A 13,717-nucleotide genomic window follows, 5' to 3' on the forward strand; every position below is an offset into this window, starting at 1 on the left:
GAGTAAAGAAAATAAGTACCTTTTAGGAAGGAACTGTTCTTTGTTCATGAAAAGTTAGTGTGATTGTCTCTCTTGTGGAATTGCTGATTGTTTCAGATACTTTTCAACAAAAGAGAAACATATTATTGCCTTACTGAGACACCTTGTGAAGGAAAACAAACTAGAAAAGAATATAGGTGTTGTTTTTCCCACATTTGACTTTCTACTTTTCCTGTTACTTCTTTCTAAGTTGTCATAAACACTAAATGCTAGTGCTTTGTACAGGGGCTGAAAGGCTAGCCTTATATTCTACATCCCCGTGTTTTCATTACAGCTTGGCTACTAAAAACCTGTGTCACCACAGTCATCTTGCTGTGTTCCTATTTGTCCTATCTTTAAGGGATTGGGCTATATAATCTCTTAATTATTTTCAATCTCAAAATTTTACTATTATTTTTTAATTGAGAAAAGCCAGATTTAAATTTCTATTTTAAACCACATCTCTCAGGAGTTTATCTAAAACTACAACCAAGGATACAACAATGAAGTTAAAAAAAAAAAATTCCTCTATCAGGCCAAAGAGAGGGTGGTTTATCATAGTCATGATGAAAGCCACAACCCTTTTCCAGTTGGGTGGAAGCCACCAAATAAACTGATCTTGCTCAGCCATGGCCAGTGCTGACTCAGGCTCTATACAGCTAGCAAGTATCCATGCACATGAAAGTTATGATTTAGATCTACTACAACCATTAAATGCCTTTGAAAGTGATGACTAGGAGCCATTTCAAGAGGCCAATGCAATTCATCCCTGGAAGAGCTTACAAAGCAAAACTTAATGTCCTTTACTTTCAGTCCCCATTGACACTGAGACCAAGTTTCAAATCTATATAAAATTAAACCAAATCTTTGATTTTTCTTATAATAATAAACCATTTAGGGATTTTCCTAGTGCTACTTATTTTGAGATCAGAAGACCTTTATGGAAAAAAAAAATTGTATATCCATTGCAAGATCTCCAAACTTCCTAATGAAAGGTAGTACATACTTTGCTGTGAGATGCCAGGTTTGGGGGAGTGTGAAACATATTCTGACAGTTTAATTGAAGTAGCTATTGAGCATGAAGGAGAAACACCTGTTGCAAAGAGAAATAAACAACTACAAAGAATCCCTGCTGAATTTTTCAGACAAAGGAGAGAAAATCAAAAAACTCTTCACTCAATGATAATGAACTAATGAATCAAGTGGGAGAATTCTTATCAGAATTTAAACTCCAGAATTACTGCTGAACTTAACTATTGTCCTTTATTGAGCTTTGGGCTAAGCCCTTAAACTTCCTGATCCTCAGTTGCTTCCTTTGCCTGACTTATCAAAGTAATATGAGAACCCAGCAAGATAGTAGAATATAAAGGTTACACACCTTGAAATACTAGTCATTAAATATCAACTGTTCCTTGAAAGATATATAGAAATAAGATTTCAAATAAGAATTTAAGCTTCTGATTTATTTAGAAAAACTAGAGGACCAGGAAATTTTGTGTTTCCTTTTGCTTGCATGGTAAAACCATGCTGAGGCAGAGTACCCTGTTCATCACTTTAGCATATATTTTGCATTATGTCCACTGCCAACCGAAGTTGGTTTTAATAGTTTGCCACTGGACCCATACACATTTGGTCTTGTGGTGCCCAAGATAAAGACTCCTGGCAATCTTAATTATTCAGAAGTGTACCCATCTACATATATTTTAAAATATGTTAAAATAACCCCATGTATCACCATGTCACTTTAAAAATCCTTAAAGTTGGTCAAACTAAAGATTTTTACAATGAGGTCACTAATTTCATACAGATTTTTTTTTATTTCAGGGACCTTTATAATTCCAAGATATAAAGAGCATGTATGTGAGGCAGCAACACATGTATTAAAATTGATGTTAGTAAACCAGATGAAATAAAAAAGAAAAAAAGTTAAAATTATGGATGAGAAGTGTATAATTTCACATTGAGCTTGAATCTAATAGTAAAATCTGATTTTACATAAAAAAATTCAACATATTGCAAATTACTTAATGTCCTATTTTCTTATCAAATTAAGTATACTAAATGCAACTGTTGAAAGTAGAAGTACTTCTGGGTAGATGCCCAATAATGGGATTGCTGGATCTAATGGTAGGTCTACTTGAATCTGTTTAAGGTATCTCCATATTGCTTTCCACAGGGGTTGCACTAGTTTACAGTCCCACCAGCAGTGTATGAGTGTTCCTGTGTCTCCGCATCCACGCCAACATGTATTGTTTTGGGACTTTTTGATAAAGGCCATTCTCACTGGAGTTAAGTGATATCTCATTGTGGTTTTGATTTTTATTTCCCTGATGATTAGAGATGTTGAACATTTTTTCATATGTTTGTTAGCCATTCTTATATCTTCTTTTGAAAAATTTCTATTCATGTCCTTTGCCCACTTTTTGATAAGGTTGTTCGATTTTTTCTTACTGATTTTCCTGAGTTCTAAATAGATTCTTGTTATCAGTCCTTTATCTGATGTGTAGTATGCGAAAATTTTTTCCCATTCTGTAGGTTGTCTGTTTACTCTTGTGACTGTTTCCTTGGCTGTGCAGAAGCTTTTTAATTTAATCAGGTCCCATTTATTTATTTTTGTTGTTGCAGTGCAGGTGCATACAGTCTGGGGGATGGACATGCTTGCACGTTTGAAGCTCTGACTTGGGTGGGGCGAAGGTAATACATATAACCTAAACATTTGTACCCCCGTTATATGCTGAAATAATTTTAAAAAAGGGATGGGGATGAATTGTCAGAACACAGAAAGTATGAAAATATAGTTATGTTTTTCTGTAGTTCCTTTACACCATCAAGAAATCTTGGCCTGAACATGTTGTGGGAGAAATTAATCATCTTTTTCACATTATACTTTTGTTTTTGACAGGCAGGAATCCTATTTCAGCTTAACTTTCACTGAATCTAATATGATACAACCTTGGTTGTATTTAATGTTTGCCTATGCTGGTTTCCTGTGCAAGCTTTCTGTTTACCAGGAGCAAAAGATCATAGTGACCAAACACCTCCAGAGGAGGAAAAATAGTGCAGAAAGTAGAAGAATGGAAAGAAGAATCCCGAGAGGAAAAAAAGAAAAGAAGAAACTGTTGTAAATAAATTGATCTCATAGAGTGTAGGTGCCATCTTGGAAAACATGGTTTGATCTGGAATCATTTCTTATATTCTTCGACCATAATTATTCACACATTCCAGATAATTGAACTTTTACATAGAAAGCACCAGTGCTGATTTTTCTAGGTTTTATAAAGGAAAACACACTTAGATGTTTCCTATGTTCTTTTCACCTATTTCATTCACTGTTAATATTTAAATTCTCTTTCTCAATGTTCTCCCCAAAACACCTTTTATTCTGTATTCATGTTAAGAATGAGCAAAAGAGAAAGAAAATTCTGTTTAATAAAAATAGATTATAAATCAAAATAGCTTTCATAAACCTAAGGTTATGTATATAGAGAAGATGACTGGATTTGCAGTTTTGCCTGAACTAATTGGTCCCTTTACCTGGGGGAAAACGTGAGCTGCAAATTTCATGGACAAAATAAGGCATTTCTATAATTCTACTCCTATTTGTAACACTTAAAAGTTAGAAGGAAGTAGTAATCTCTCTCAACCTTAGTTTTCAAACTGATTGAAGAAAAATAATAATATTTTCAGTTGTATAAAGTTAAATTTGATAAGATGAAAATAATAGTATGTAGACTACCTAGGATATCAAATGCATTAAATAAATATAAATTTTTACTTTTAATAACAGTATGATTAATGATTTTAATAAACTTAATTCTAAACATTAAAATGCAAAAAATACAGAAAAAATTAAAGAACATAATCATTCCTCAAATTCCTATTGGTCAGACTAAACCACCTTTAAAAATCTTGGTATATTTCCTCTCAATTTTACCATTATGTATTTTTTCATAAAAGTAATTTATGAGCGAGGTGTAGTTGCTCATGCCTGTAATCCCAGCACTTTGGGAGGCCAAGGTCAGAGGATTGCTTAAGGACAGGATTTCAAGACCAGCCTGAGCAAGAGTGAAACCCCATCTCTACAAAAAACAGAAAAATTAACCAGGTGTGGTGATGTGTGCCTGTAGTCCCAGCTACTCTACAGGCTGACATAAGGAGGATCTCCTGAGCTCAGGAATTTGAGTTTGCAGTGAGCTATGATGATGCCACTATACTTTAGCCTGGGTGACAAAAAAAAAAAAAAAAAAACCAGAACCAAAAAAACAAAGAAATACAAAAAAGCTAATATATGATCATTATACAAAGTTCATATAATAGAGAAAAATAGGAAATATAATAATAAAATTAAAATAATTTATATCACAACAGAGAAATTATAATTTACTTTAGATGAATCTTATTACAAATAGAGATAGAGATAGAAGATTACATGGTTAGAACAAGAGTAATCAAGATTAAAATCTAGGTCAGCCAACATCTGAAACTGGAGTCTCTCTTTAAAGAATATTTATTCTCACTTTGTGATTTCTGAGGAATTTGGTTTCCTGTTTCCAAGTTGTGATTTTTATTTGTATATTACTCTATAACATAACTACCGGTAACACTGATGTCAATCGTTGTCTTTGGTTTTATAGCCCATTATTTTCAATTACTGTGTAGCTTTTATTTTATGTCTTAATAAAAGACCGCTTATATCTTTAAATCACTGTTTTCTTCTTATAGCCTATAAGCCTTATACTCTTAAAATTTAAACACTTTCTGAACCAGTTCATTATAACCACCCAATATAAATGTTAATCACCAGGCCAAGAGTATGTCTTAGTTTACTGTATTTAGTGCTATGGATGATGTCTTTTCAACATTATATATGACAGAGAAAAAAACACAGTCAACAAAATTATATATTGTGATAAATATTCTTTCTTTGTTATGGTTCTATAAAACCTATAAAATTTTCCTGAAAACTTATAGACATTTAAGAAACTGTCTTATCCTTTTTGGCAAAAGTGTCACAGTATCGTAACTTACTATTGAACGGGCCATGGATTTTTTGAGGATGCCACATTCTGAACAGGAACAAGAGAAGAGATTGGTCTGATTCAGCTGTTCTGTAAATTCATCACAGCTGAACTAATTTGATCAAAAGTCATGGTTCAAAGTATATTTATATATATCATGCAGTAGCTGTTGGATAGTATGTGCAAATATCCCTGGTCATCCTATTTATATCTTGAATCATACTCTGGGTTTTAGAAATGTAACAAAGCTAAAAGTAAACCAATTAATTTCTCTTACTGTACATTTGAAAAAAGTAGGGTCCAAAGAAACACCTTCCAGATGAACAAGGATTACAGCTCGTTAGTGACAGAACCGGGATAAAAACCATATGGAGATCTTAAAGTCTGACCACGCCCTTCTCTCTTCTTACTCCTGTTTTACTGACAGACAGAACTTCTAATTTTCGTTCTTTTTCTTTAGACCCAGCCAAAACTCTCCTTAATTAACAGATATTGATTGATTGACCACTACGGACTGTGCTAGATATCATTTTTTCATATAGCTCTATTTAATTTGGTTTGTGTTTTTTCGTTCTATTAAATAATTAGTGCATATTTATTTTAAACCAATTCCTCACAGGTTTTTAATATTTCTTAACAAAATTCAGTGTGATTTGGAAATACTTTTGCTAAAAATAGTCAACACTTTATTTCAGCCAGGCACAAGAATAAACTCTAATAGCAATATTGAGTTGGGTTTTTGCTAAAGTTCCAATTTTGGATATTCACATTCTTAAGTATTATCTAATATATCCATGATGCCATCCAAAGTACTGGAAACATTTGCTAAAATGTTTAAATAAGATATTTTGTCTTTATTTCAAGAATTTAAGTCTGATGCAGGACAAAGTCAGTATTGGAAAACAACCCCATCGTAAAATGAGTCATTTTTTTTTTTTTTTCAAAGTAAGCTCAGTAGAAATATAGAATATTTTCCTAAATATAGTAGAACTATCTGACACATTTTAAAGTTTATTAACTAACAAAGACAATTTGGCAAAAGTTCATATTTTTTTTTTGGCAAAAAATAAGCTATCACCATCATCATCATCATCATCAATAGCAATCGCTCTAAAAATGAACATATAATTGTCTCTTCACCCAGTGATGTTTTATTCCCTGGAATACCTCCTAATACAAGCTTGGATTTATTTTAGTGACATCAGTTAATGTAGAACTGGGAAGAGAGGTACAGGATTGACTTTTGTGGGCCATTATGAGTTGATACCAGCAAAACATAAATAAATAGTAACTTGACAGTAAATGTTATTGGATAAAATTATATAAATATAGAATTATTTTCACATTCTAAATTAGGAGTTATTTGAACTAATTTTTAATGTCTTTTCAATACAATGAAGAAAAATTTAGGTTCTGAGAAGAAAAAATTGTAGGATCTCCCATACTGTATCTGCTGAGTTGAAGGGTTTTGCATATTATGATTCAAGTAAACTTTCTTTATTTTTACTACAAATATCCTTTCTTTTGTTTGGTGTAAGCTGTAATATGAACCTTGAATATGTATCAATCAGATGTATTTTTCAAAGACAGTGGTGGTGAATAGAAACATAAAAGAACCTGTAACCAAAGACAAAATAAGATACAATGGCTGCTGTCCTGTATTTAATACACAAGGAAGAATGTAACCTCCAACATATCTTCACCAAACAGAAATCCTCCAGGGGAAAAAAACCTATTCTCTGACCCATAATAATCTTTTCTCGGTGCACATATGGAAAAGTCTTCAGTCAACAGTAACTTTGCTTTCAATTCCATAGAATGTCATCACTTGGGTTGATAGTTTTAAAACAATAGTTATCAAAGTGTAGGTTTTGGCCCCAAATTTCACTGAAACACTTTTACTAGGTCCAATAAAATTCTTTTCTTAATAATACTAAGATAATATTTGCATATCTCACTATGTAGATATTTAGATATTTGAACTGTTGGTACAAAAACAGTGGTGTGTAAGATAGCCGATATGTTAATGAGAATTGAGGCAGAGGTACCAAAAGGTACAAATAGTCATTGTAAATTTTCCTGCTACACATGTGAGGAAAAAAAACTTGTTTCATATAAGAATGTCCTTGAAAATTATTAATTTTTATCAAATCTCTTCTCTTGAGAATATGATTTTTTAGTATTCTAAATAAAAATGGGAAGTATGTATAAAACACATTTCTGCTGCCTACATAAGTATCGTGATTGTAGCAAGAAAAATAAATTATGCAATTGTTTGACTTGTGAGCTCCAGTAGCCATTTGTTGTTATTAAACACCATTTTTCCATGAAAGACTGACTGACAAACTATTGTTATTCAGAATTTTGTGTTTGAGAGTAAAGGAACAGAACTCCTTACTTTCAGGCAAATGACTAACAGTGTGTATTGTCAAAGATAAAATTTTAATTTCAAGAGAAACTAAATCTTGCAAAACTTTTATTCATTATCATGAGCATGACAACTTCTCAATACATGAAAATGTTTCTGATGAACTCAATGGTAATACTAACATATGGTTATTGAAATTTAGTTTAGTAAAGTAAACCAACTTTTGTAAAATCTACACAACCCAGTAAACTGATAATTTTCCAAATGACCAATGATTTTACCAAAAGAATCAATTTATATCCAAGATATTCCAATGGAATTCAACAGAATTTAAGAAGTTCATTGATAAAATTTCAGTTCCAAAAGGCAAGTAATTTTTAAGGAACTACCATTTGTCAAGTTTTGGTGTAACATCAAATTGGACTGCAACAATCATAAGGCTATTAACATACTCCTCTCTTTTCAATTACATATTTGTATGAGTCCAAATTCTCTTCATATATGAAACCAAAACAAAATATCACAACAGGTTGAACACAGAAGCAGATATGAGTTCATATATATATATATATATATATATATATGAGACAGAGAGAGATCATATGCATACATACATACACTGGGCAAAAAGAAAATATAAGATCAACAAACTATTGATTCTACTGATTCATTAAAGATTGGCTTAGTGCCATCAACTGGACTATTAGCAAAATTCCAAACCCTGTCTCACTTCCTTTGGAGCCATTGCTATAAGTACATTTTTGCATTTATTTTAAGACTTTAGTTTTTTCTTCATGCATGATAGGAAACATTGAAGGCTCATAATGTGCTTACAGGCAATGTAATGATTTGTAAACTAGATTTCTACAACTCATTGAAAGATATAATAAATAAAATACTAAAATATCCTGGGCATATTATCATGAAACAATTTTATATATTGTATTTATTTGCTGGTTTTCACTGAGTATACATGTGTATAGTCCTTTAGATTCTTTTAAAACAAGGAAGTTTATCAGAACTGTGAAGCAACAGCTTTGATTAAATTGATGAATTCCCAGAACAAGATTTTAAAATACATGAGGGTTAGATATCTTGATAATTTAGGTTGTTTAAAATAATAAAAGAGTTTATGAATGGAAACTGACTAGAATTCATTGGCAATATTAACGTCATTTATTGTGGAACTTTACTAGATCAGCCTTCTTACCCAAAGTAATGATAATAAAGGGTGAAATTTAATCCAACAAATATTTATTATGTATGTCCCAACTAGTGAACTATATGCTGGGAATTACAATGAAATTAGCATTTCAAAAAACAGTATCTATAATGCAAACATAAAGTAAAATCTGAGTATGCTTTTGATTTATTTAGTTGAAGGCAAAGATAACTTTAAAAAAATTCAAATCATTAATTCTATTTCTGCCACAGATTTAATCTAAGAATTTGGGGGAAAGCATCAGTGCCACTACTAGGCCACAGTTTGTTTACTTTTTATGACTCATTTGTCCCTGCTTATGATAATTTATTACTAAAATGGAAAATAAAACTCCAAATTCAATTTAGAAAATAAAACCACATTAATTTATCTGTCACTTATTTCATGTCAAAATAATTAACTTGCATTATATAATTTTTTACTTCTTCCAGAAAAAATGGCAAGGGTACAATAGCAGTTGTATAAGTGAATTTATACAAAAATAATTTCCATTCAATAAACAGTAGAATACTGTTTAAATTCAATAATGATAATGTCACTATGTACTTATGATTCAGTTAATATTTTTAAACCTTAAGTTTTTTAATGAGAAAATTGATTTAAAAATCAATTTTAAAAAATATTTTGAACAGCCAACAAATATTTACATAGTGACTATTATGGGCTAGACACTTTTAGGGGTAAGAATGGGCAGAAAGATGAACAAGAAATTCCTTCCCACACAGAGTCAAAATTCCAGTAAACATGTTCTCTAATTTTTTCAATAGGTTTAAATTATCTTGGATTGATGCAGTTATACCACAAGTGAGTTCTTCAAATATACTTTTAAAAAATCAGTACCTTTATTTATAGAATTTAGCAAAGCATTTGCTTCTGAATAATGAAAGAAAAAGTTCTAACATTGGATATTTTTAGGACAATAAATGTTCTCCTTTTAATCTACTTTCAGCATTTCTAAAATAACAAAAGCTGTTCCTAGAAAATCTATTATATTTTTCTGTTCACTGAATATGTTGAATAATGATAAAGGATTAAATCCACTTAGATTTTAATTCTCCCTCTCTTTCTTTTGGTCAGAGACAAGAAATCATGAATATATACTGTAATGCCTAAAATAATTCTCTTCAGTTTTAGTATTCATAACTCACTAAAATTTGCCATTTTACTCAATCTTTTTTTAAACTATCCTCTCATTTACCGTGGGTTTTGTGTTTATTAGATCAATAAAGAATTACTAATCGTAGACTAAGACAAAACAAAGCGAAGTAAACTAACATGAATCTTTTAAACAAATTCAAATGATAAAAGGATTACACACTAAAGATACAAATTCTTAGCATAAAGATCTAGATGAAATTAGAATTAGTCCCTCTATATTTATTTCTTATTTGAAAAATAATTCCATCCACATAAGGTGTGCTAAGACATGTTTCATAAGTCCATATGCATTTACTTATTCAGTAATTATTGCACGATGTGGTCAAAAGAGTGCAAATTATTAAAATGAAGCATTCATGTGAATCAAATGTATTGGTTGCTTCTAGTCTCATTGGGAAAAGTAGACATGCATCCATTCAAATGTATTGCAAGCATAAATAATGACAAGATCTGTGATATCAAAGACAGAATTCCAGCTCTTAAGAAGCTAACTAGAGAGGAAAAAGATTTAAATATGTACAATTATAATATAGTGTGATAAAGCGTTGCAAATAGAATGGTGCTTAATTTCCATATATTATTTGGGTTTTCAGGGAAAGTTTCCACAATATCAGAAATGGGTTTTTACATATGAAAAGCAAATAGTTATTTATTCAAAGTAATATAATGAATGAGAAAAAGGATTAAGTTTCATTAACAAAGGGTACAGAAAATACTCAGAGTTTTTGGATAAGAGTGACACCAGGAAAACCAAATTGCATGGGTCTGAATTCCTGTTGCATCACTTATTATTCTGTGTGACCTTGAGCCATTAGGCCCATTCTGGATAAAGTAGGAAAGCAATAATACTAATATCAAAGGTTATTTTGGAGATTAAATGAGGCAATAGAGATAGGTGCTTAACATCATACCCAGCACTCGGCAACTACTCATTAAATATTATCTATCATTATTAAAAAGTTTACATGGAATATCTTTTCCAAGTGGGGAAGGAGTGGGTTTACCAAAAAATGCACAGATATCTAGCACCCAGATCTCAATTTCTAATGTAATTTTCTAACAAAATGAGCCAGGGTTCCTGCAGAAATTGCAGATTCTAGAACTGAGCAAGGAATATAGAATATGAACCTGGATCATCTTGTATTGATCGAAAACAAGAAAGTAGTGCTAAAAAATAAAACAAAACATAAACAAAACCACAGTGATGGGGATATGTCAGAAGGACACAGGAGCCAACTGAAAGGATTCCAAATGGTCCAAACTGGGACAATTTGAACAATAAAATAAAGTGCTACTGGATTATAATCCAAACAATACAATAAATATCCAGGAGTCTATACAGACATAAGTGAATGAATAAATAAATGGGGGAGAAGAGATAATGCACTCTTACATAACAATTTCAAATAATTTGTGTAGATATTTGCCATCAGGGAAGTGGAGCATGGCTCCTACTCCGTGTGACTTCCTTCCAAAAAATACAGTATGAGAAGAGGCAAAAATGAGTGACTTTAAAGTGGTGAAATCTGACAAGCACTACCTCATGAACTTTTTATATAATTTGATGAGAATTGCACTTTATTTCTGTGGCCTTCTCAAGATCACATAACCCCAGTCTGATCAAGAGAAAACCATTAGACAAACCGCAATAGAAAGACTTCATTAAATGTCAAACAATTCTACTAAGATGAGATGTGAAACTTCCACCAAATCACTTTCCAAAAAATAGCTGTTAGCTGATTCCAGTTACATCTCCATTAATCATCTTGAAAAATGTGAATTAAACCTGAACATGTAGTATTCATTGGCCAATTTAAAAAAAAAAATCTCTGGACTTCAGAAATGCCCTTTTTAAGATATTTCTGTGCCATGGGGCCATTTGTGACAGAATGAGAATGAGTTCTATTTACGGGTAACTGAATGAGAATAGTAGTGCACATTAAAAAAGGCAAAGATGAATCAATAAAATTGGAAATAGAACCCAGAAAAATAAATAAATACTAAATCAGGACAAGTAGAAAAAAATGTAGACAAGCAGGAAAAAAAAAAAAAAAAAGAATAGCCTGTTATGAATTGTCTCTCTGGTTCCAATTGTCTCCTCAATTGTGTGTGCAGTAGGAAAGGGGGTTATTATCGTGGTTATCTTTCTCCTTTCTCAGAGATCAGTGAAGGAAGATGTGTTTGTAATATTTTCAGTAACTCGAGGACAAATCTTAAAGACCGCGGTGGGATGCTTTCATATGTGATCCATGTTACATTTTTCTCTAACACCCATTACAAACCAAATGTCATTTGAGAATTTAAAAGTGAATGTTCCTGAATCTCTGTAGTTTCTTGGTCTCCTAAAGCACCAGAATTCCATAAGAACAGAAAAGCAAATATTGGTTTGCACTCCTAGAAGCGTAAACTTTAATCTACGGATTTTCAGCAGTGGTATCTCAGTACACTGCATGTCATCTGCAAGTTATATGACATATCTTGAGGCTGGTGTGAGTTTGACATGCATTGATAACAATAGGGCTTTTAAAATTCTTTTGACACCCTGCTTAAAATCATTTCCAACAGTGAAATATTTTTCAAAAAATGCTCTCAGTGCGTAGAAATAAGAACAACGTTCATTCAAAAGCAGGAAGCTGCATAAAATGCTCTATCTTCCATCCCTGTATTGTGACTCCCAAAGCACCCTGGTTTAGAAAAGGTTGAGTAAAATCCTGCAATGAAGACACAAACTTTTTTTTAAATTTTTTACTGTAGTATTTTCATAAACTTATTTGACATGTATTCCAATTATTTTGTAAGTAATAATATCCAGTAGAGCTATGTTCCATAGTAAGCACTTTGAGCAATACTCTTCTAGAGAAAATATTACTTTTATTATAAAATAGAAAAAAAAGAAATGAGCTGGAAAGCAGTGTTCTGGGGCCAGCAATGCCTTTACTAAGTTGTATAAACATGGGCAAATCCCTTAAGGCTTCTGTGTTGTTTCTTCATCTAGGTGTTCCTAAATTATCTTTATAGTCTAAAGATATACAATTTTATTTTGAAATACCTTTTGTCTGAGTTGCATTGTGCAATGTAAAATCACAATGGAGAAAATTTTTATTTACACTTCATGTTATTAACCAAAATGTTTTCGGATCTTATGTGCCAGTATTATTTATTTATTTATTTAATAAGGGACCAACCACCATGGACTGACTACTTATATTATAGAAATATGGAATTAGCTCTCCCCTGAGTGGGATTTGTGAAGTTGTAGCCCATTAGCATGAAGCCAAGCAGTTGCCCGGATGCTGGAGAGGGAGCCAATCCAAGCCCCTGGTTCCCTGGGCTGAGCCATGTGTACTGAATGAAGTCTCAGAGCTGACCGGAAGTTCCTAACCAAACTTCACCAACTCCACTGCGTTTGCTGACACCATGCCCAAGACAATGGCAGACTAGACGTAACCTGCACACGTCACTGTCATGAAGAGGACTGAAAGTGGCGAGTGCATATCTACCTTCAGATCGATTGTCTAAGAGAGAGCATTGGGAAACAAAAAGAGAGGTGACAGGAGGCACCCAAAGTGTGGGAGAGGGAAGAGAGGCGACCTGCTGTGTGGGTTTGGAGGTACACAGAGAAAGCAACTGCACGTGGGTAAGGGACAGAGGGAGAGAATCCCGGGGCTCCACACTCTCCCCACAGCCATGGCTGTCCGGGCTGCAGGAGGGACCCTCTACTGCAGAACATCACAGGGGAGACAGAAGGAGCTGACTGGAGACTGTGCAGCGGCATTGCTCTGGAGAGAAGGAACAGTGGGGACCCACAGGCTTGTGACCCCTGGGGGCTGTGGCTAGTGCCATTTTAAGATCCCAGACCCAGAGCACTGCCTCTACCCAGGGTTCAGATCCATTGCTACTGCTTCCCCATCACCCCTGCCAGACTGAGGAGGG

This window comes from Eulemur rufifrons, chromosome 28 (genome assembly GCF_041146395.1).
Source record: "Eulemur rufifrons isolate Redbay chromosome 28, OSU_ERuf_1, whole genome shotgun sequence".
In the NCBI taxonomy this organism is placed as follows: Eukaryota; Metazoa; Chordata; class Mammalia; order Primates; family Lemuridae; genus Eulemur; species Eulemur rufifrons.